This window comes from Ascidiella aspersa, chromosome 6 (assembly GCF_963924565.1).
Source record: "Ascidiella aspersa chromosome 6, kaAscAspe10.2, whole genome shotgun sequence".
NCBI lineage: Eukaryota > Metazoa > Chordata > Ascidiacea > Phlebobranchia > Ascidiidae > Ascidiella > Ascidiella aspersa.
In genome coordinates this window covers 14947538-14966359 of record NC_139452.1, presented here as the reverse complement: position 1 = coordinate 14966359, position 18822 = coordinate 14947538, and the positions used below count along the sequence as shown (strand labels likewise).

Genomic DNA, 18822 nt, shown 5'->3' with positions numbered 1-18822 from the left:
TGAACAATTATATTGACGAATCTTGTTCTAAAGAAAATTATTAAAACAAATTCAACATGTCAAAACATAATTTAATCTTTACCTATAGGATTTATTAGTTTTAAAATTCAATTCTGCTTTTATTTGAAATACATATTGATATTCATGTGAATCATCTATTGCTGTCCTGTTCAACAACAATTTTAAATAACGTGGGGAAAAACACAACGCCCAACGTGGGGCTCGAACCCACGACCGTTGGATTAAGAGTCCAACGCTCTACCGACTGAGCTAGCCGGGCGCTACAATCTATACAAGTCGTAAGTAACGGTCATACTTTTAAAAGTATTGAACAATTATATTGCAGAATCTTCTTCTAAAGAAAATTATTAAAACAAATTCAACATGTTGAAACATAAATTTACCTTTACTTATAGGATTTATTAATTTTAAAATAATAAACAATTTTATTTGAGATACATATTGATATTCATTTAAGTCATCCATTGCTGTCATGTTCATTGTTCAACAACAATTTTGAATAATTTGGAGAAAAACACAACGCCCAACGTGGGGCTCGAACCCACGACCGTTGGATTAAGAGTCCAACGCTCTACCGACTGAGCTAGCCGGGCGCTAGGTCTATAAATGACATAAGTAACGGTCATACTTTTAAAAGTATTGAACAATTATATTGACGAATCTTCTTCTAAAGAAAATTATTAAAACAAATTCAACATGTCAAAACATAATTTAATCTTTACCTATAGGATTTATTAGTTTTAAAATTCAATTCTGCTTTTATTTGAAATACATATTGATATTCATGTAAATCATCTATTGCTGTCCTGTTCAACAACAATTTTAAATAACGTGGGGAAAAACACAACGCCCAACGTGGGGCTCGAACCCACGACCGTTGGATTAAGAGTCCAACGCTCTACCGACTGAGCTAGCCGGGCGCTACAATCTATACAAGTCGTAAGTAACGGACAAACTTTTAAAAGTATTGAACAATTATATTGCAGAATCTTCTTCTAAAGAAAATTATTAAAACAAATTCAACATGTTGAAACATAAATTTACCTTTACTTATAGGATTTATTAATTTTAAAATAATAAACAATTTTAGTTGAGATACATATTGATATTCATTTGAGTCATCCATTGCTGTCATGTTCATTGTTCAACAACAATTTTGAATAGTTTGGAGAAAAACACAACGCCCAACGTGGGGCTCGAACCCACGAGCGTTGGATTAAGAGTCCAACGCTCTACCGACTGAGCTAACCGGGCGCTAGGTCTATAAATGACATAAGTAACGGTCATACTTTTAAAAGTATTGAACAATTATATTGACGAATCTTCTTCTAAAGAAAATTATTAAAACAAATTCAACATGTCAAAACATAATTTAATCTTTACCTATAGGATTTATTAGTTTTAAAATTCAATTCTGCTTTTATTTGAAATACATATTGATATTCATGTGAATCATCTATTGCTGTCCTGTTCAACAACAATTTTAAATAACGTGGGGAAAAACACAACGCCCAACGTGGGGCTCGAACCCACGACCGTTGGATTAAGAGTCCAACGCTCTACCGACTGAGCTAGCCGGGCGCTACAATCTATACAAGTCGTAAGTAACGGTCATACTTTTAAAAGTATTGAACAATTATATTGCAGAATCTTCTTCTAAAGAAAATTATTAAAACAAATTCAACATGTTGAAACATAAATTTACCTTTACTTATAGGATTTATTAATTTTAAAATAATAAACAATTTTAGTTGAGATACATATTGATATTCATGTGAATCATCTATTGCTGTCCTGTTCAACAACAATTTTAAATAACGTGGGGAAAAACACAACGCCCAACGTGGGGCTCGAACCCACGACCGTTGGATTAAGAGTCAAACGCTCTACCGACTGAGCTAGCCGGGCGCTACAATCTATACAAGTCGTAAGTAACGGTCATACTTTTAAAAGTATTGAACAATTATATTGCAGAATCTTCTTCTAAAGAAAATTATTAAAACAAATTCAACATGTTGAAACATAAATTTACCTTTACTTATAGGATTTATTAATTTTAAAATAATAAACAATTTTATTTGAGATACATATTGATATTCATTTGAGTCATCCATTGCTGTCATGTTCATTGTTCAACAACAATTTTGAATAATTTGCAGAAAACACACAACGCCCAACGTGGGGCTCGAACCCACGACCGTTGGATTAAGAGTCCAACGCTCTACCGACTGAGCTAGCCGGGCGCTAGGTCTATAAATGACATAAGTAACGGTCATACTTTTAAAAGTATTGAACAATTATATTGACGAATCTTCTTCTAAAGAAAATTATTAAAACAAATTCAACATGTCAAAACATAATTTAATCTTTACCTATAGGATTTATTAGTTTTAAAATTCAATTCTGCTTTTATTTGAAATACATATTGATATTCATGTGAATCATCTATTGCTGTCCTGTTCCAAAACAATTTTAAAAAATGTGGGGAAAAACAGATCGCCCAACGTGGGGCTCGAACCCACGACCGTTGGATTAAGAGTCCAACGCTCTACCGACTGAGCTAGCCGGGCGCTACAATCTATACAAGTCGTAAGTAACGGTCATACTTTTAAAAGTATTGAACAATTATATTGCAGAATCTTCTTCTAAAGAAAATTATTAAAACAAATTCAACATGTTGAAACATAAATTTACCTTTACTTATAGGATTTATTAATTTTAAAATAATAAACAATTTTATTTGAGATACATATTGATATTCATTTGAGTCATCCATTGCTGTCATGTTCATTGTTCAACAACAATTTTGAATAATTTGGAGAAAAACACAACGCCCAACGTGGGGCTCGAACCCACGACCGTTGGATTAAGAGTCCAACGCTCTACCGACTGAGCTAGCCGGGCGCTAGGTCTATAAATGACATAAGTAACGGTCATACTTTTAAAAGTATTGAACAATTATATTGACGAATCTTGTTCTAAAGAAAATTATTAAAACAAATTCAACATGTCAAAACATAATTTAATCTTTACCTATAGGATTTATTAGTTTTAAAATTCAATTCTGCTTTTATTTGAAATACATATTGATATTCATGTGAATCATCTATTGCTGTCTAGTTCAACAACAATTTTAAATAACGTGGGGAAAAACGCAACGCCCAACGTGGGGCTCGAACCCACGACCGTTGGATTAAGAGTCCAACGCTCTACCGACTGAGCTAGCCGGGCGCTACAATCTATACAAGTCGTAAGTAACGGTCAAACTTTTAAAAGTATTGAACAATTATATTGCAGAATCTTCTTCTAAAGAAAATTATTAAAACAAATTCAACATGTTGAAACATAAATTTACCTTTACTTATAGGATTTATTAATTTTAAAATAATAAACAATTTTAGTTGAGATACATATTGATATTCATTTGAGTCATCCATTGCTGTCATTTTCATTGTTCAACAACAATTTTGAATAGTTTGGAGAAAAACACAACGCCCAACGTGGGGCTCGAACCCACGAGCGTTGGATTAAGAGTCCAACGCTCTACCGACTGAGCTAGCCGGGCGCTACAATCTATACAAGTCGTAAGTAACGGTCAAACTTTTAAAAGTATTGAACAATTATATTGCAGAATCTTCTTCTAAAGAAAATTATTAAAACAAATTCAACATGTTGAAACATAAATTAACCTTTACTTATAGGATTTATTAATTTTAAAATAATAAACAATTTTATTTGAGATACATATTGATATTCATTTGAGTCATCCATTGCTGTCATGTTCATTGTTCAACAACAATTTTGAATAATTTGGAGAAAAACACAAGCCCAACGTGGGGCTCGAACCCACGACCGTTGGATTAAGAGTCCAACGCTCTACCGACTGAGCTAGCCGGGCGCTAGGTCTATAAATGACATAAGTAACGGTCATACTTTTAAAAGTATTGAACAATTATATTGACGAATCTTCTTCTAAAGAAAATTATTAAAACAAATTCAACATGTCAAAACATAATTTAATCTTTACCTATAGGATTTATTAGTTTTAAAATTCAATTCTGCTTTTATTTGAAATACATATTGATATTCATGTGAATCATCTATTGCTGTCCTGTTCAACAACAATTTTAAATAACGTGGGGAAAAACACAACGCCCAACGTGGGGCTCGAACCCACGACCGTTGGATTAAGAGTCCAACGCTCTACCGACTGAGCTAGCCGGGCGCTACAATCTATACAAGTCGTAAGTAACGGTCATACTTTTAAAAGTATTGAACAATTATATTGCAGAATCTTCTTCTAAAGAAAATTATTAAAACAAATTCAACATGTTGAAACATAAATTTACCTTTACTTATAGGATTTATTAATTTTAAAATAATAAACAATTTTAGTTGAGATACATATTGATATTCATGTGAATCATCTATTGCTGTCCTGTTCAACAACAATTTTAAATAACGTGGGGAAAAACACAACGCCCAAGTGGGGCTCGAACCCACGACCGTTGGATTAAGAGTCCAACGCTCTACCGACTGAGCTAGCCGGGCGCTACAATCTATACAAGTCGTAAGTAACGGTCATACTTTTAAAAGTATTGAACAATTATATTGCAGAATCTTCTTCTAAAGAAAATTATTAAAACAAATTCAACATGTTGAAACATAAATTTACCTTTACTTATAGGATTTATTAATTTTAAAATAATAAACAATTTTATTTGAGATACATATTGATATTCATTTGAGTCATCCATTGCTGTCATGTTCATTGTTTAACAACAATTTTGAATAATTTGGAGAAAAACACAACGCCCAACGTGGGGCTCGAACCTACGACCGTTGGATTAAGAGTCCAACGCTCTACCGACTGAGCTAGCCGGGCGCTGGTCTATAAATGACATAAGTAACGGTCATACTTTTAAAAGTATTGAACAATTATATTGACGAATCTTCTTCTAAAGAAAATTATTAAAACAAATTCAACATGTCAAAACATAATTTAATCTTTACCTATAGGATTTATTAGTTTTAAAATTCAATTCTGCTTTTATTTGAAATACATATTGATATTCATGTGAATCATCTATTGCTGTCCTGTTCAACAACAATTTTAAATAACGTGTTGAAAAACACAACGCCCAACGTGGGGCTCGAACCCACGACCGTTGGATTAAGAGTCCAACGCTCTACCGACTGAGCTAGCCGGGCGCTACAATCTATACAAGTCGTAAGTAACGGTCATACTTTTAAAAGTATTGAACAATTATATTGCAGAATCTTCTTCTAAAGAAAATTATTAAAACAAATTCAACATGTTGAAACATAAATTTACCTTTACTTATAGGATTTATTAATTTTAAAATAATAAACAATTTTAGTTGAGATACATATTGATATTCATTTGAGTCATCCATTGCTGTCATGTTCATTGTTCAACAACAATTTTGAATAGTTTGGAGAAAAACACAACGCCCAACGTGGGGCTCGAACCCACGAGCGTTGGATTAAGAGTCCAACGCTCTACCGACTGAGCTAGCCGGGCGCTAGGTCTATAAATGACATAAGTAACGGTCATACTTTTAAAAGTATTGAACAATTATATTGACGAATCTTCTTCTAAAGAAAATTATTAAAACAAATTCAACATGTCAAAACATAATTTAATCTTTACCTATAGGATTTATTAGTTTTAAAATTCAATTCTGCTTTTATTTGAAATACATATTGATATTCATGTGAATCATCTATTGCTGTCCTGTTCAACAACAATTTTAAATAACGTGGGGAAAAACACAACGCCCAACGTGGGGCTCGAACCCACGACCGTTGGATTAAGAGTCCAACGCTCTACCGACTGAGCTAGCCGGGCGCTACAATCTATACAAGTCGTAAGTAACGGTCATACTTTTAAAAGTATTGAACAATTATATTGCAGAATCTTCTTCTAAAGAAAATTATTAAAACAAATTCAACATGTTGAAACATAAATTTACCTTTACTTATAGGATTTATTAATTTTAAAATAATAAACAATTTTAGTTGAGATACATATTGATATTCATGTGAATCATCTATTGCTGTCCTGTTCAACAACAATTTTAAATAACGTGGGGAAAAACACAACGCCCAAGTGGGGCTCGAACCCACGACCGTTGGATTAAGAGTCCAACGCTCTACCGACTGAGCTAGCCGGGCGCTACAATCTATACAAGTCGTAAGTAACGGTCATACTTTTAAAAGTATTGAACAATTATATTGCAGAATCTTCTTCTAAAGAAAATTATTAAAACAAATTCAACATGTTGAAACATAAATTTACCTTTACTTATAGGATTTATTAATTTTAAAATAATAAACAATTTTATTTGAGATACATATTGATATTCATTTGAGTCATCCATTGCTGTCATGTTCATTGTTCAACAACAATTTTGAATAATTTGGAGAAAAACACAACGCCCAACGTGGGGCTCGAACCTACGACCGTTGGATTAAGAGTCCAACGCTCTACCGACTGAGCTAGCCGGGCGCTGGTCTATAAATGACATAAGTAACGGTCATAGTTTTAAAAGTATTGAACAATTATATTGACGAATCTTCTTCTAAAGAAAATTATTAAAACAAATTCAACATGTCAAAACATAATTTAATCTTTACCTATAGGATTTATTAGTTTTAAAATTCAATTCTGCTTTTATTTGAAATACATATTGATATTCATGTGAATCATCTATTGCTGTCCTGTTCAACAACAATTTTAAATAACGTGGGGAAAAACACAACGCCCAACGTGGGGCTCGAACCCACGACCGCTGGATTAAGAGTCCAACGCTCTACCGACTGAGCTAGCCGGGCGCTACAATCTATACAAGTCGTAAGTAACGGTCATACTTTTAAAAGTATTGAACAATTATATTGCAGAATCTTCTTCTAAAGAAAATTATTAAAACAAATTCAACATGTTGAAACATAAATTTACCTTTACTTATAGGATTTATTAATTTTAAAATAATAAACAATTTTAGTTGAGATACATATTGATATTCATTTGAGTCATCCATTGCTGTCATGTTCATTGTTCAACAACAATTTTGAATAGTTTGGAGAAAAACACAACGCCCAACGTGGGGCTCGAACCCACGAGCGTTGGATTAAGAGTCCAACGCTCTACCGACTGAGCTAGCCGGGCGCTAGGTCTATAAATGACATAAGTAACGGTCATACTTTTAAAAGTATTGAACAATTATATTGACGAATCTTCTTCTAAAGAAAATTATTAAAACAAATTCAACATGTCAAAACATAATTTAATCTTTACCTATAGGATTTATTAGTTTTAAAATTCAATTCTGCTTTTATTTGAAATACATATTGATATTCATGTGAATCATCTATTGCTGTCCTGTTCAACAACAATTTTAAATAACGTGGGGAAAAACACAACGCCCAACGTGGGGCTCGAACCCACGAGCGTTGGATTAAGAGTCCAACGCTCTACCGACTGAGCTAGCCGGGCGCTACAATCTATACAAGTCGTAAGTACCGGTCATACTTTTAAAAGTATTGAACAATTATATTGCAGAATCTTCTTCTAAAGAAAATTATTAAAACAAATTCAACATGTTGAAACATAAATTTACCTTTACTTATAGGATTTATTAATTTTAAAATAATAAACAATTTTATTTGAGATACATATTGATATTCATTTGAGTCATCCATTGCTGTCATGTTCATTGTTCAACAACAATTTTGAATAATTTGGAGAAAAACACAACGCCCAACGTGGGGCTCGAACCCACGACCGTTGGATTAAGAGTCCAACGCTCTACCGACTGAGCTAGCCGGGCGCTAGGTCTATAAATGACATAAGTAACGGTCATACTTTTAAAAGTATTGAACAATTATATTGACGAATCTTCTTCTAAAGAAAATTATTAAAACAAATTCAACATGTCAAAACATAATTTAATCTTTACCTATAGGATTTATTAGTTTTAAAATTCAATTCTGCTTTTATTTGAAATACATATTGATATTCATGTGAATCATCTATTGCTGTCCTGTTCAACAACAATTTTAAATAACGTGGGGATAAACTCAACGCCCAATGTGGGGCTCGAACCCACGACCGTTGGATTAAGAGTCCAACGCTCTACCGACTGAGCTAGCCGGGCGCTACAATCTATACAAGTCGTAAGTAACGGTCATACTTTTAAAAGTATTGAACAATTATATTGCAGAATCTTCTTCTAAAGAAAATTATTAAAACAAATTGAACATGTTGAAACATAAATTTACCTTTACTTATAGGATTTATTAATTTTAAAATAATAAACAATTTTAGTTGAGATACATATTGATATTCATTTGATTCATCCATTGCTGTCATGTTCATTGTTCAACAACAATTTTGAATAGTTTGGAGAAAAACACAACGCCCAACGTGGGGCTCGAACCCACGAGCGTTGGATTAAGAGTCCAACGCTCTACCGACTGAGCTAGCCGGGCGCTAGGTCTATAAATGACATAAGTAACGGTCATACTTTTAAAAGTATTGAACAATTATATTGACGAATCTTCTTCTAAAGAAAATTATTAAAACAAATTCAACATGTCAAAACATAATTCAATCTTTACCTATAGGATTTATTAGTTTTAAAATTCAATTCTGCTTTTATTTGAAATACATATTGATATTCATGTGAATCATCTATTGCTGTCCTGTTCAACAACAATTTTAAATAACGTGGGGAAAAACACAACGCCCAACGTGGGGCTCGAACCCACGACCGTTGGATTAAGAGTCCAACGCTCTACCGACTGAGCTAGCCGGGCGCTACAATCTATACAAGTCGTAAGTAACGGTCATTCTTTTAAAAGTATTGAACAATTATATTGCAAAATCTTCTTCTAAAGAAAATTATTAAAACAAATTCAACATGTTGAAACATAAATTTACCTTTACTTATAGGATTTATGAATTTTTAAATAATAATCAAATTTTATTTGAGATACATATTGATATTCATTTAAGTCATCCATTGCTGTCATGTTCATTGTTCAACAACAATTTTGAATAATTTGGAGAAAAACACAACGCCCAGCGTGGGGCTCGAACCCACGACCGTTGGATTAAGAGTCCAACGCTCTACCGACTGAGCTAGCCGGGCGCAACAATCTATGCAAGTCGTAAGTAACGGTCATACATTTAAAAGTATTGAACAATTATATTGCAGAATCTTTTTCTAAAGAAAATTATTAAAACAAATTCAACATGTTGAAACATAAATTTACCTTTACTTATAGGATTTATTAATTTTTAAATAATAATCAAATTTTATTTGAAATACATATTGATATTCATTTGAGTCATCCATTGCTGTCATGTTCATTGTTCAACAACAATTTTGAATAATTTGGAGAAAAACACAACGCCCAACGTGGGGCTCGAACCCACGACCGTTGGATTACGAGTCCAACGCTCTACCGACTGAGCTAGCCGGGCGCTAGGTCTATAAATGACATAAGTAACGGTCATACTTTTAAAAGTATTGAACAATTATATTGACGAATCTTCTTCTAAAGAAAATTATTAAAACAAATTCAACATGTCAAAACATAATTTAATCTTTACCTATAGGATTTATTAGTTTTAAAATTCAATTCTGCTTTTATTTGAAATACATATTGATATTCATGTGAATCATCTATTGCTGTCCTGTTCCAAAACAATTTTAAAAAATGTGGGGAAAAACAGATCGCCCAACGTGGGGCTCGAACCCACGACGGTTGGATTAAGAGTCCAACGCTCTACCGACTGAGCTAGCCGGGCGCTAGGTCTATAAATGACATAAGTAACGGTCATACTTTTAAAAGTATTGAACAATTATATTGACGAATCTTCTTCTAAAGAAAATTATTAAAACAAATTCAACATGTCAAAACATAATTTAATCTTTACCTATAGGATTTATTAGTTTTAAAATTCAATTCTGCTTTTATTTGAAATACATATTGATATTCATGTGAATCATCTATTGCTGTCCTGTTCAACAACAATTTTAAATAACGTGGGGAAAAACACAACGCCCAACGTGGGGCTCGAACCCACGACCGTTGGATTAAGAGTCCAACGCTCTACCGACTGAGCTAGCCGGGCGCTACTATCTGTACAAGTCGTAAGTAACGGTCATACTTTTAAAGGTATTGAACAATTATATTGCAGAATCTTCTTCTAAAGAAAATTATTGAAACAAATTCAACATGTTGAAATATAAAATTACCTTTAACTAAAGGATTTATTAATTTTAAAATTCAATTCAGCTTTTATTTGAAATACATATGGTTATTCATGTGAATCATCTATTGCTGTCCTGTTCAACAACAATTTTAAATAACATGGGGAAAAACACAACGCCCAACGTGGGGCTCGAACCCACGACCGTTGGATTAAGAGTCCAACGCTCTACCGACTGAGCTAGCCGGGCGCTACAATCTATACAAGTCGTAAGTAACGGTCATACATTTAAAAGTATTGAACCATTATATTGCAGAATCTTCTTCTAAAGAAAATTATTAAAACAAATTCAACAAGTTGAAACATAAATTTACCTTTACTTATAGGATTTATTAATTTTTAAATAATAATCAAATTTTATTTGAGATACATATTGATATTCATTTGAGTCATCCATTGCTGTCATGTTCATTGTTCAACAACAATTTTGAATAATTTGGAGAAAAACACAACGCCCAACGTGGGGCTCGAACCCACGACCGTTGGATTAAGAGTCCAACGCTCTACCGACTGAGCTAGCCGGGCGCTACAGTCTACACAAGACGTAAATCATACTTTTAAAAGTATTGAACAATTATATTGCAGAATCTTCTTCTAAAGAAAATTATTAAAACAAATTCAACATGTTGAAACATAAATTTACCTTTACTTATAGGATTTATTAATTTTAAAATAATAAACAATTTTATTGGAGATACATATTGATATTCATTTGAGTCATCCATTGCTGTCATGTTCATTGTTCAACAACAATTTTGAATAATTTGGAGAAAAACACAACGCCCAACGTGGGGCTCGAACCCACGACCGTTGGATTAAGAGTCCAACGCTCTACCGACTGAGCTAGCCGGGCGCTACTATCTGTACAAGTCGTAAGTAACGGTCATACTTTTAAAGGTATTGAACAATTATATTGCAGAATCTTCTTCTAAAGAAAATTATTGAAACAAATTCAACATGTTGAAATATAAAATTACCTTTAACTAAAGGATTTATTAATTTTAAAATTCAATTCAGCTTTTATTTGAAATACATATGGATATTCATGTGAATCATCTATTGCTGTCCTGTTCAACAACAATTTTAAATAACGTGGGGAAAAACACAACGCCCAACGTGGGGCTCGAACCCACGACCGTTGGATTAAGAGTCCAACGCTCTACCGACTGAGCTAGCCGGGAGCTACAATCTATACAAGTCGTAAGTAACGGTCATACATTTAAAAGTATTGAACCATTATATTGCAGAATCTTCTTCTAAAGAAAATTATTAAAACAAATTCAACAAGTTGAAACATAAATTTACCTTTACTTATAGGATTTATTAATTTTTAAATAATAATCAAATTTTATTTGAGATACATATTGATATTCATTTGAGTCATCCATTGCTGTCATGTTCATTGTTCAACAACAATTTTGAATAATTTGGAGAAAAACACAACGCCCAACGTGGGGCTCGAACCCACGACCGTTGGATTAAGAGTCCAACGCTCTACCGACTGAGCTAGCCGGGCGCTACAGTCTACACAAGACGTAAATCATACTTTTAAAAGTATTGAACAATTATATTGCAGAATCTTCTTCTAAAGAAAATTATTAAAACAAATTCAACATGTTGAAACATAAATTTACCTTTACTTATAGGATTTATTAGTTTTAAAATTCAATTCTGCTTTTATTTGAAATACATATTGATATTCATGTGAATCATCTATTGCTGTCCTGTTCAACAACAATTTTAAATAACGTGGGGAAAAACACAACGCCCAACGTGGGGCTCGAACCCACGACCGTTGGATTAAGAGTCCAACGCTCTACCGACTGAGCTAGCCGGGCGCTACAATCTATACAAGTCGTAAGTAACGGTCATACTTTTAAAAGTATTGAACAATTATATTGCAGAATCTTCTTCTAAAGAAAATTATTAAAACAAATTCAACATGTTGAAACATAAATTTACCTTTACTTATAGGATTTATTAATTTTAAAATAATAAACAATTTTAGTTGAGATACATATTGATATTCATTTGAGTCATCCATTGCTGTCATGTTCATTGTTCAACAACAATTTTGAATAGTTTGGAGAAAAACACAACGACCAACGTGGGGCTCGAACCCACGAGCGTTGGATTAAGAGTCCAACGCTCTACCGACTGAGCTAGCCGGGCGCTAGGTCTATAAATGACATAAGTAACGGTCATACTTTTAAAAGTATTGAACAATTATATTGACGAATCTTCTTCTAAAGAAAATTATTAAAACAAATTCAACATGTCAAAACATAATTTAATCTTTACCTATAGGATTTATTAGTTTTAAAATTCAATTCTGCTTTTATTTGAAATACATATTGATATTCATGTGAATCATCTATTGCTGTCCTGTTCAACAACAATTTTAAATAACGTGGGGAAAAACACAACGCCCAACGTGGGGCTCGAACCCACGACCGTTGGATTAAGAGTCCAACGCTCTACCGACTGAGCTAGCCGGGCGCTACAATCTATACAAGTCGTAAGTAACGGTCATACTTTTAAAAGTATTGAACAATTATATTGCAGAATCTTCTTCTAAAGAAAATTATTAAAACAAATTCAACATGTTGAAACATAAATTTACCTTTACTTATAGGATTTATTAATTTTAAAATAATAAACAATTTTATTTGAGATACATATTGATATTCATTTGAGTCATCCATTGCTGTCATGTTCATTGTTCAACAACAATTTTGAATAATTTGGAGAAAAACACAACGCCCAACGTGGGGCTCGAACCCACGACGGTTGGATTAAGAGTCCAACGCTCTACCGACTGAGCTAGCCGGGCGCTAGGTCTATAAATGACATAAGCAACGGTCATACTTTTAAAAGTATTGAACAATTATATTGCAGAATCTTCTTCTAAAGAAAATTATTAAAACAAATTCAACATGTTGAAACATAAATTTACCTTTACTTATAGGATTTATTAATTTTAAAATAATAAACAATTTTAGTTGAGATACATATTGATATTCATTTGAGTCATCCATTGCTGTCATGTTCATTGTTCAACAACAATTTTGAATAGTTTGGAGAAAAACACAACGCCCAACGTGGGGCTCGAACCCACGAGCGTTGGATTAAGAGTCCAACGCTCTACCGACTGAGCTAGCCGGGCGCTAGGTCTATAAATGACATAAGTAACGGTCATACTTTTAAAAGTATTGAACAATTATATTGACGAATCTTCTTCTAAAGAAAATTATTAAAACAAATTCAACATGTCAAAACATAATTTAATCTTTACCTATAGGATTTATTAGTTTTAAAATTCAATTCTGCTTTTATTTGAAATACATATTGATATTCATGTGAATCATCTATTGCTGTCCTGTTCAACAACAATTTTAAATAACGTGGGGAAAAACACAACGCCCAACGTGGGGCTCGAACCCACGACCGTTGGATTAAGAGTCCAACGCTCTACCGACTGAGCTAGCCGGGCGCTACAATCTATACAAGTCGTAAGTACTGGTCATACTTTTAAAAGTATTGAACAATTATATTGCAGAATCTTCTTCTAAAGAAAATTATTAAAACAAATTCAACATGTTGAAACATAAATTTACCTTTACTTATAGGATTTATTAATTTTAAAATAATAAACAATTTTATTTGAGATACATATTGATATTCATTTGAGTCATCCATTGCTGTCATGTTCATTGTTCAACAACAATTTTGAATAATTTGGAGAAAAACACAACGCCCAACGTGGGGCTCGAACCCACGACCGTTGGATTAAGAGTCCAACGCTCTACCGACTGAGCTAGCCGGGCGCTAGGTCTATAAATGACATAAGTAACGGTCATACTTTTAAAAGTATTGAACAATTATATTGACGAATCTTCTTCTAAAGAAAATTATTAAAACAAATTCAACATGTCAAAACATAATTTAATCTTTACCTATAGGATTTATTAGTTTTAAAATTCAATTCTGCTTTTATTTGAAATACATATTGATATTCATGTGAATCATCTATTGCTGTCCTGTTCAACAACAATTTTAAATAACGTGGGGAAAAACTCAACGCCCAACGTGGTGCTCGAACCCACGACCGTTGGATTAAGAGTCCAACGCTCTACCGACTGAGCTAGCCGGGCGCTACAATCTATACAAGTCGTAAGTAACGGTCATACTTTTAAAAGTATTGAACAATTATATTGCAGAATCTTCTTCTAAAGAAAATTATTAAAACAAATTGAACATGTTGAAACATAAATTTACCTTTACTTATAGGATTTATTAATTTTAAAATAATAAACAATTTTAGTTGAGATACATATTGATATTCATTTGATTCATCCATTGCTGTCATGTTCATTGTTCAACAACAATTTTGAATAGTTTGGAGAAAAACACAACGCCCAACGTGGGGCTCGAACCCACGAGCGTTGGATTAAGAGTCCAACGCTCTACCGACTGAGCTAGCCGGGCGCTAGGTCTATAAATGACATAAGTAACGGTCATACTTTTAAAAGTATTGAACAATTATATTGACGAATCTTCTTCTAAAGAAAATTATTAAAACAAATTCAACATGTCAAAACATAATTTAATCTTTACCTATAGGATTTATTAGTTTTAAAATTCAATTCTGCTTTTATTTGAAATACATATTGATATTCATGTGAATCATCTATTGCTGTCCTGTTCAACAACAATTTTAAATAACGTGGGGAAAAACACAACGCCCAACGTGGGGCTCGAACCCACGACCGTTGGATTAAGAGTCCAACGCTCTACCGACTGAGCTAGCCGGGCGCTACAATCTATACAAGTCGTAAGTAACGGTCATTCTTTTAAAAGTATTGAACAATTATATTGCAAAATCTTCTTCTAAAGAAAATTATTAAAACAAATTCAACATGTTGAAACATAAATTTACCTTTACTTATAGGATTTATGAATTTTTAAATAATAATCAAATTTTATTTGAGATACATATTGACATTCATTTAAGTCATCCATTGCTGTCATGTTCATTGTTCAACAACAATTTTGAATAATTTGGAGAAAAACACAACGCCCAGCGTGGGGCTCGAACCCACGACCGTTGGATTAAGAGTCCAACGCTCTACCGACTGAGCTAGCCGGGCGCTACAATCTATGCAAGTCGTAAGTAACGGTCATACATTTAAAAGTATTGAACAATTATATTGCAGAATCTTTTTCTAAAGAAAATTATTAAAACAAATTCAACATGTTGAAACATAAATTTACCTTTACTTATAGGATTTATTAATTTTTAAATAATAATCAAATTTTATTTGAAATACATATTGATATTCATTTGAGTCATCCATTGCTGTCATGTTCATTGTTCAACAACAATTTTGAATAATTTGGAGAAAAACACAACGCCCAACGTGGGGCTCGAACCCACGACCGTTGGATTAAGAGTCCAACGCTCTACCGACTGAGCTAGCCGGGCGCTAGGTCTATAAATGACATAAGTAACGGTCATACTTTTAAAAGTATTGAACAATTATATTGACGAATCTTCTTCTAAAGAAAATTATTAAAACAAATTCAACATGTCAAAACATAATTTAATCTTTACCTATAGGATTTATTAGTTTTAAAATTCAATTCTGCTTTTATTTGAAATACATATTGATATTCATGTGAATCATCTATTGCTGTCCTGTTCCAAAACAATTTTAAAAAATGTGGGGAAAAACAGATCGCCCAACGTGGGGCTCGAACCCACGACGGTTGGATTAAGAGTCCAACGCTCTACCGACTGAGCTAGCCGGGCGCTAGGTCTATAAATGACATAAGTAACGGTCATACTTTTAAAAGTATTGAACAATTATATTGACGAATCTTCTTCTAAAGAAAATTATTAAAACAAATTCAACATGTCAAAACATAATTTAATCTTTACCTATAGGATTTATTAGTTTTAAAATTCAATTCTGCTTTTATTTGAAATACATATTGATATTCATGTGAATCATCTATTGCTGTCCTGTTCAACAACAATTTTAAATAACGTGGGGAAAAACACAACGCCCAACGTGGGGCTCGAACCCACGACCGTTGGATTAAGAGTCCAACGCTCTACCGACTGAGCTAGCCGGGCGCTACTATCTGTACAAGTCGTAAGTAACGGTCATACTTTTAAAGGTATTGAACAATTATATTGCAGAATCTTCTTCTAAAGAAAATTATTGAAACAAATTCAACATGTTGAAATATAAAATTACCTTTAACTAAAGGATTTATTAATTTTAAAATTCAATTCAGCTTTTATTTGAAATACATATGGTTATTCATGTGAATCATCTATTGCTGTCCTGTTCAACAACAATTTTAAATAACATGGGGAAAAACACAACGCCCAACGTGGGGCTCGAACCCACGACCGTTGGATTAAGAGTCCAACGCTCTACCGACTTAGCTAGCCGGGCGCTACAATCTATACAAGTCGTAAGTAACGGTCATACATTTAAAAGTATTGAACCATTATATTGCAGAATCTTCTTCTAAAGAAAATTATTAAAACAAATTCAACAAGTTGAAACATAAATTTACCTTTACTTATAGGATTTATTAATTTTTAAATAATAATCAAATTTTATTTGAGATACATATTGATATTCATTTGAGTCATCCATTGCTGTCATGTTCATTGTTCAACAACAATTTTGAATAATTTGGAGAAAAACACAACGCCCAACGTGGGGCTCGAACCCACGACCGTTGGATTAAGAGTCCAACGCTCTACCGACTGAGCTAGCCGGGCGCTACAGTCTACACAAGACGTAAATCATACTTTTAAAAGTATTGAACAATTATATTGCAGAATCTTCTTCTAAAGAAAATTATTAAAACAAATTCAACATGTTGAAACATAAATTTACCTTTACTTATAGGATTTATTAATTTTAAAATAATAAACAATTTTATTGGAGATACATATTGATATTCATTTGAGTCATCCATTGCTGTCATGTTCATTGTTCAACAACAATTTTGAATAATTTGGAGAAAAACACAACGCCCAACGTGGGGCTCGAACCCACGACCGTTGGATTAAGAGTCCAACGCTCTACCGACTGAGCTAGCCGGGCGCTACTATCTGTACAAGTCGTAAGTAACGGTCATACTTTTAAAGGTATTGAACAATTATATTGCAGAATCTTCTTCTAAAGAAAATTATTGAAACAAATTCAACATGTTGAAATATAAAATTACCTTTAACTAAAGGATTTATTAATTTTAAAATTCAATTCAGCTTTTATTTGAAATACATATGGATATTCATGTGAATCATCTATTGCTGTCCTGTTCAACAACAATTTTAAATAACGTGGGGAAAAACACAACGCCCAACGTGGGGCTCGAACCCACGACCGTTGGATTAAGAGTCCAACGCTCTACCGACTGAGCTAGCCGGGAGCTACAATCTATACAAGTCGTAAGTAACGGTCATACATTTAAAAGTATTGAACCATTATATTGCAGAATCTTCTTCTAAAGAAAATTATTAAAACAAATTCAACAAGTTGAAACATAAATTTACCTTTACTTATAGGATTTATTAATTTTTAAATAATAATCAAATTTTATTTGAGATACATATTGATATTCATTTGAGTCATCCATTGCTGTCATGTTCATTGTTCAACAACAATTTTGAATAATTTGGAGAAAAACACAACGCCCAACGTGGGGCTCGAACCCACGACCGTTGGATTAAGAGTCCAACGCTCTACCGACTGAGCTAGCCGGGCGCTACAGTCTACACAAGACGTAAATCATACTTTTAAAAGTATTGAACAATTATATTGCAGAATCTTCTTCTAAAGAAAATTATTAAAACAAATTCAACATGTTGAAACATAAATTTACCTTTACTTATAGGATTTATGAATTTTTAAATAATAATCAAATTTTATTTGAGATACATATTGATATTCATTTGAGTCATCCATTGATGTCATGTTCATTGTTCAACAACAATTTTGAATAATTTGGAGAAAAACACAACGCCCAACGTGGGGCTCGAACCCACGACCGTTGGATTAAGAGTCCAACGCTCTACCGACTGAGCTAGCCGGGCGCTAGATCTATAAATGACATAAGTAACGGTCATACTTTTAAAAGTATTGAACAATTATATTGACGAATCTTCTTCTAAAGAAAATTATTAAAACAAATTCAACATGTTGAAATATAATATTACCTTTAACTAAAGGATTTACTATTTTTAAAATTCAATTCAGCTTTTATTTGAAATACATATTGATATTCATGTGAATCATCTATTGCTGTCCTGTTTAACAACAATTTTAAATAACATGGGGAAAAACACAACGCCCAACGTGGGGCTCGAACCCACGACCGTTGGATTAAGAGTCCAACGCTCTACCGACTGAGCTAGCCGGGCGCTACAGTCTATACAAGTCGTAAATCATACTTTTAAAAGTATTGAACAA

General features: G+C 33.0%; 39 non-coding genes across 39 annotated transcripts; all 39 read right to left on the bottom strand.

Moving 5' to 3' along the window:
• Window positions 1–207: 207 nt before the first annotated feature.
• Window positions 208–280, bottom strand: Trnak-cuu (transfer RNA lysine (anticodon CUU)). The gene has a single exon. It is a non-coding gene; the product is annotated as a tRNA-Lys (tRNA).
• A 261-nt stretch (window positions 281–541) lies between these two features.
• On the bottom strand, window positions 542–614 carry Trnak-cuu (transfer RNA lysine (anticodon CUU)). Its single transcript has one exon. It is a non-coding gene; the product is annotated as a tRNA-Lys (tRNA).
• A 254-nt stretch (window positions 615–868) lies between these two features.
• On the bottom strand, window positions 869–941 carry Trnak-cuu (transfer RNA lysine (anticodon CUU)). Its single transcript has one exon. It is a non-coding gene; the product is annotated as a tRNA-Lys (tRNA).
• A 588-nt stretch (window positions 942–1529) lies between these two features.
• Window positions 1530–1602, bottom strand: Trnak-cuu (transfer RNA lysine (anticodon CUU)). Its single transcript has one exon. It is a non-coding gene; the product is annotated as a tRNA-Lys (tRNA).
• Window positions 1603–2191: 589 nt separating this feature from the next.
• Trnak-cuu (transfer RNA lysine (anticodon CUU)) lies at window positions 2192–2264 on the bottom strand. Its single transcript has one exon. It is a non-coding gene; the product is annotated as a tRNA-Lys (tRNA).
• A 254-nt stretch (window positions 2265–2518) lies between these two features.
• Window positions 2519–2591, bottom strand: Trnak-cuu (transfer RNA lysine (anticodon CUU)). Its single transcript has one exon. It is a non-coding gene; the product is annotated as a tRNA-Lys (tRNA).
• Window positions 2592–2852: 261 nt separating this feature from the next.
• Trnak-cuu (transfer RNA lysine (anticodon CUU)) lies at window positions 2853–2925 on the bottom strand. Its single transcript has one exon. It is a non-coding gene; the product is annotated as a tRNA-Lys (tRNA).
• A 254-nt stretch (window positions 2926–3179) lies between these two features.
• Window positions 3180–3252, bottom strand: Trnak-cuu (transfer RNA lysine (anticodon CUU)). Its single transcript has one exon. It is a non-coding gene; the product is annotated as a tRNA-Lys (tRNA).
• Window positions 3253–3846: 594 nt separating this feature from the next.
• Trnak-cuu (transfer RNA lysine (anticodon CUU)) lies at window positions 3847–3919 on the bottom strand. The gene has a single exon. It is a non-coding gene; the product is annotated as a tRNA-Lys (tRNA).
• A 254-nt stretch (window positions 3920–4173) lies between these two features.
• Window positions 4174–4246, bottom strand: Trnak-cuu (transfer RNA lysine (anticodon CUU)). The gene has a single exon. It is a non-coding gene; the product is annotated as a tRNA-Lys (tRNA).
• Window positions 4247–5159: 913 nt separating this feature from the next.
• Window positions 5160–5232, bottom strand: Trnak-cuu (transfer RNA lysine (anticodon CUU)). Its single transcript has one exon. It is a non-coding gene; the product is annotated as a tRNA-Lys (tRNA).
• Window positions 5233–5820: 588 nt separating this feature from the next.
• Trnak-cuu (transfer RNA lysine (anticodon CUU)) lies at window positions 5821–5893 on the bottom strand. Its single transcript has one exon. It is a non-coding gene; the product is annotated as a tRNA-Lys (tRNA).
• Window positions 5894–6806: 913 nt separating this feature from the next.
• On the bottom strand, window positions 6807–6879 carry Trnak-cuu (transfer RNA lysine (anticodon CUU)). Its single transcript has one exon. It is a non-coding gene; the product is annotated as a tRNA-Lys (tRNA).
• A 922-nt stretch (window positions 6880–7801) lies between these two features.
• Trnak-cuu (transfer RNA lysine (anticodon CUU)) lies at window positions 7802–7874 on the bottom strand. Its single transcript has one exon. It is a non-coding gene; the product is annotated as a tRNA-Lys (tRNA).
• Window positions 7875–8128: 254 nt separating this feature from the next.
• Trnak-cuu (transfer RNA lysine (anticodon CUU)) lies at window positions 8129–8201 on the bottom strand. Its single transcript has one exon. It is a non-coding gene; the product is annotated as a tRNA-Lys (tRNA).
• A 588-nt stretch (window positions 8202–8789) lies between these two features.
• Trnak-cuu (transfer RNA lysine (anticodon CUU)) lies at window positions 8790–8862 on the bottom strand. Its single transcript has one exon. It is a non-coding gene; the product is annotated as a tRNA-Lys (tRNA).
• Window positions 8863–9124: 262 nt separating this feature from the next.
• Window positions 9125–9197, bottom strand: Trnak-cuu (transfer RNA lysine (anticodon CUU)). Its single transcript has one exon. It is a non-coding gene; the product is annotated as a tRNA-Lys (tRNA).
• A 262-nt stretch (window positions 9198–9459) lies between these two features.
• Trnat-cgu (transfer RNA threonine (anticodon CGU)) lies at window positions 9460–9532 on the bottom strand. The gene has a single exon. It is a non-coding gene; the product is annotated as a tRNA-Thr (tRNA).
• A 254-nt stretch (window positions 9533–9786) lies between these two features.
• On the bottom strand, window positions 9787–9859 carry Trnak-cuu (transfer RNA lysine (anticodon CUU)). Its single transcript has one exon. It is a non-coding gene; the product is annotated as a tRNA-Lys (tRNA).
• A 254-nt stretch (window positions 9860–10113) lies between these two features.
• Window positions 10114–10186, bottom strand: Trnak-cuu (transfer RNA lysine (anticodon CUU)). The gene has a single exon. It is a non-coding gene; the product is annotated as a tRNA-Lys (tRNA).
• A 255-nt stretch (window positions 10187–10441) lies between these two features.
• Trnak-cuu (transfer RNA lysine (anticodon CUU)) lies at window positions 10442–10514 on the bottom strand. Its single transcript has one exon. It is a non-coding gene; the product is annotated as a tRNA-Lys (tRNA).
• A 262-nt stretch (window positions 10515–10776) lies between these two features.
• Window positions 10777–10849, bottom strand: Trnak-cuu (transfer RNA lysine (anticodon CUU)). Its single transcript has one exon. It is a non-coding gene; the product is annotated as a tRNA-Lys (tRNA).
• Window positions 10850–11104: 255 nt separating this feature from the next.
• Window positions 11105–11177, bottom strand: Trnak-cuu (transfer RNA lysine (anticodon CUU)). The gene has a single exon. It is a non-coding gene; the product is annotated as a tRNA-Lys (tRNA).
• A 590-nt stretch (window positions 11178–11767) lies between these two features.
• Window positions 11768–11840, bottom strand: Trnak-cuu (transfer RNA lysine (anticodon CUU)). The gene has a single exon. It is a non-coding gene; the product is annotated as a tRNA-Lys (tRNA).
• A 249-nt stretch (window positions 11841–12089) lies between these two features.
• Window positions 12090–12162, bottom strand: Trnak-cuu (transfer RNA lysine (anticodon CUU)). Its single transcript has one exon. It is a non-coding gene; the product is annotated as a tRNA-Lys (tRNA).
• Window positions 12163–12750: 588 nt separating this feature from the next.
• Trnak-cuu (transfer RNA lysine (anticodon CUU)) lies at window positions 12751–12823 on the bottom strand. The gene has a single exon. It is a non-coding gene; the product is annotated as a tRNA-Lys (tRNA).
• Window positions 12824–13084: 261 nt separating this feature from the next.
• Trnak-cuu (transfer RNA lysine (anticodon CUU)) lies at window positions 13085–13157 on the bottom strand. Its single transcript has one exon. It is a non-coding gene; the product is annotated as a tRNA-Lys (tRNA).
• A 587-nt stretch (window positions 13158–13744) lies between these two features.
• On the bottom strand, window positions 13745–13817 carry Trnak-cuu (transfer RNA lysine (anticodon CUU)). The gene has a single exon. It is a non-coding gene; the product is annotated as a tRNA-Lys (tRNA).
• Window positions 13818–14078: 261 nt separating this feature from the next.
• Trnak-cuu (transfer RNA lysine (anticodon CUU)) lies at window positions 14079–14151 on the bottom strand. The gene has a single exon. It is a non-coding gene; the product is annotated as a tRNA-Lys (tRNA).
• Window positions 14152–15066: 915 nt separating this feature from the next.
• On the bottom strand, window positions 15067–15139 carry Trnak-cuu (transfer RNA lysine (anticodon CUU)). The gene has a single exon. It is a non-coding gene; the product is annotated as a tRNA-Lys (tRNA).
• A 262-nt stretch (window positions 15140–15401) lies between these two features.
• Window positions 15402–15474, bottom strand: Trnak-cuu (transfer RNA lysine (anticodon CUU)). Its single transcript has one exon. It is a non-coding gene; the product is annotated as a tRNA-Lys (tRNA).
• A 262-nt stretch (window positions 15475–15736) lies between these two features.
• On the bottom strand, window positions 15737–15809 carry Trnak-cuu (transfer RNA lysine (anticodon CUU)). The gene has a single exon. It is a non-coding gene; the product is annotated as a tRNA-Lys (tRNA).
• Window positions 15810–16063: 254 nt separating this feature from the next.
• Trnak-cuu (transfer RNA lysine (anticodon CUU)) lies at window positions 16064–16136 on the bottom strand. Its single transcript has one exon. It is a non-coding gene; the product is annotated as a tRNA-Lys (tRNA).
• A 254-nt stretch (window positions 16137–16390) lies between these two features.
• On the bottom strand, window positions 16391–16463 carry Trnak-cuu (transfer RNA lysine (anticodon CUU)). Its single transcript has one exon. It is a non-coding gene; the product is annotated as a tRNA-Lys (tRNA).
• A 590-nt stretch (window positions 16464–17053) lies between these two features.
• Window positions 17054–17126, bottom strand: Trnak-cuu (transfer RNA lysine (anticodon CUU)). The gene has a single exon. It is a non-coding gene; the product is annotated as a tRNA-Lys (tRNA).
• A 255-nt stretch (window positions 17127–17381) lies between these two features.
• On the bottom strand, window positions 17382–17454 carry Trnak-cuu (transfer RNA lysine (anticodon CUU)). The gene has a single exon. It is a non-coding gene; the product is annotated as a tRNA-Lys (tRNA).
• A 590-nt stretch (window positions 17455–18044) lies between these two features.
• Window positions 18045–18117, bottom strand: Trnak-cuu (transfer RNA lysine (anticodon CUU)). Its single transcript has one exon. It is a non-coding gene; the product is annotated as a tRNA-Lys (tRNA).
• A 256-nt stretch (window positions 18118–18373) lies between these two features.
• On the bottom strand, window positions 18374–18446 carry Trnak-cuu (transfer RNA lysine (anticodon CUU)). Its single transcript has one exon. It is a non-coding gene; the product is annotated as a tRNA-Lys (tRNA).
• Window positions 18447–18700: 254 nt separating this feature from the next.
• Trnak-cuu (transfer RNA lysine (anticodon CUU)) lies at window positions 18701–18773 on the bottom strand. Its single transcript has one exon. It is a non-coding gene; the product is annotated as a tRNA-Lys (tRNA).
• Window positions 18774–18822: the final 49 nt, after the last annotated feature.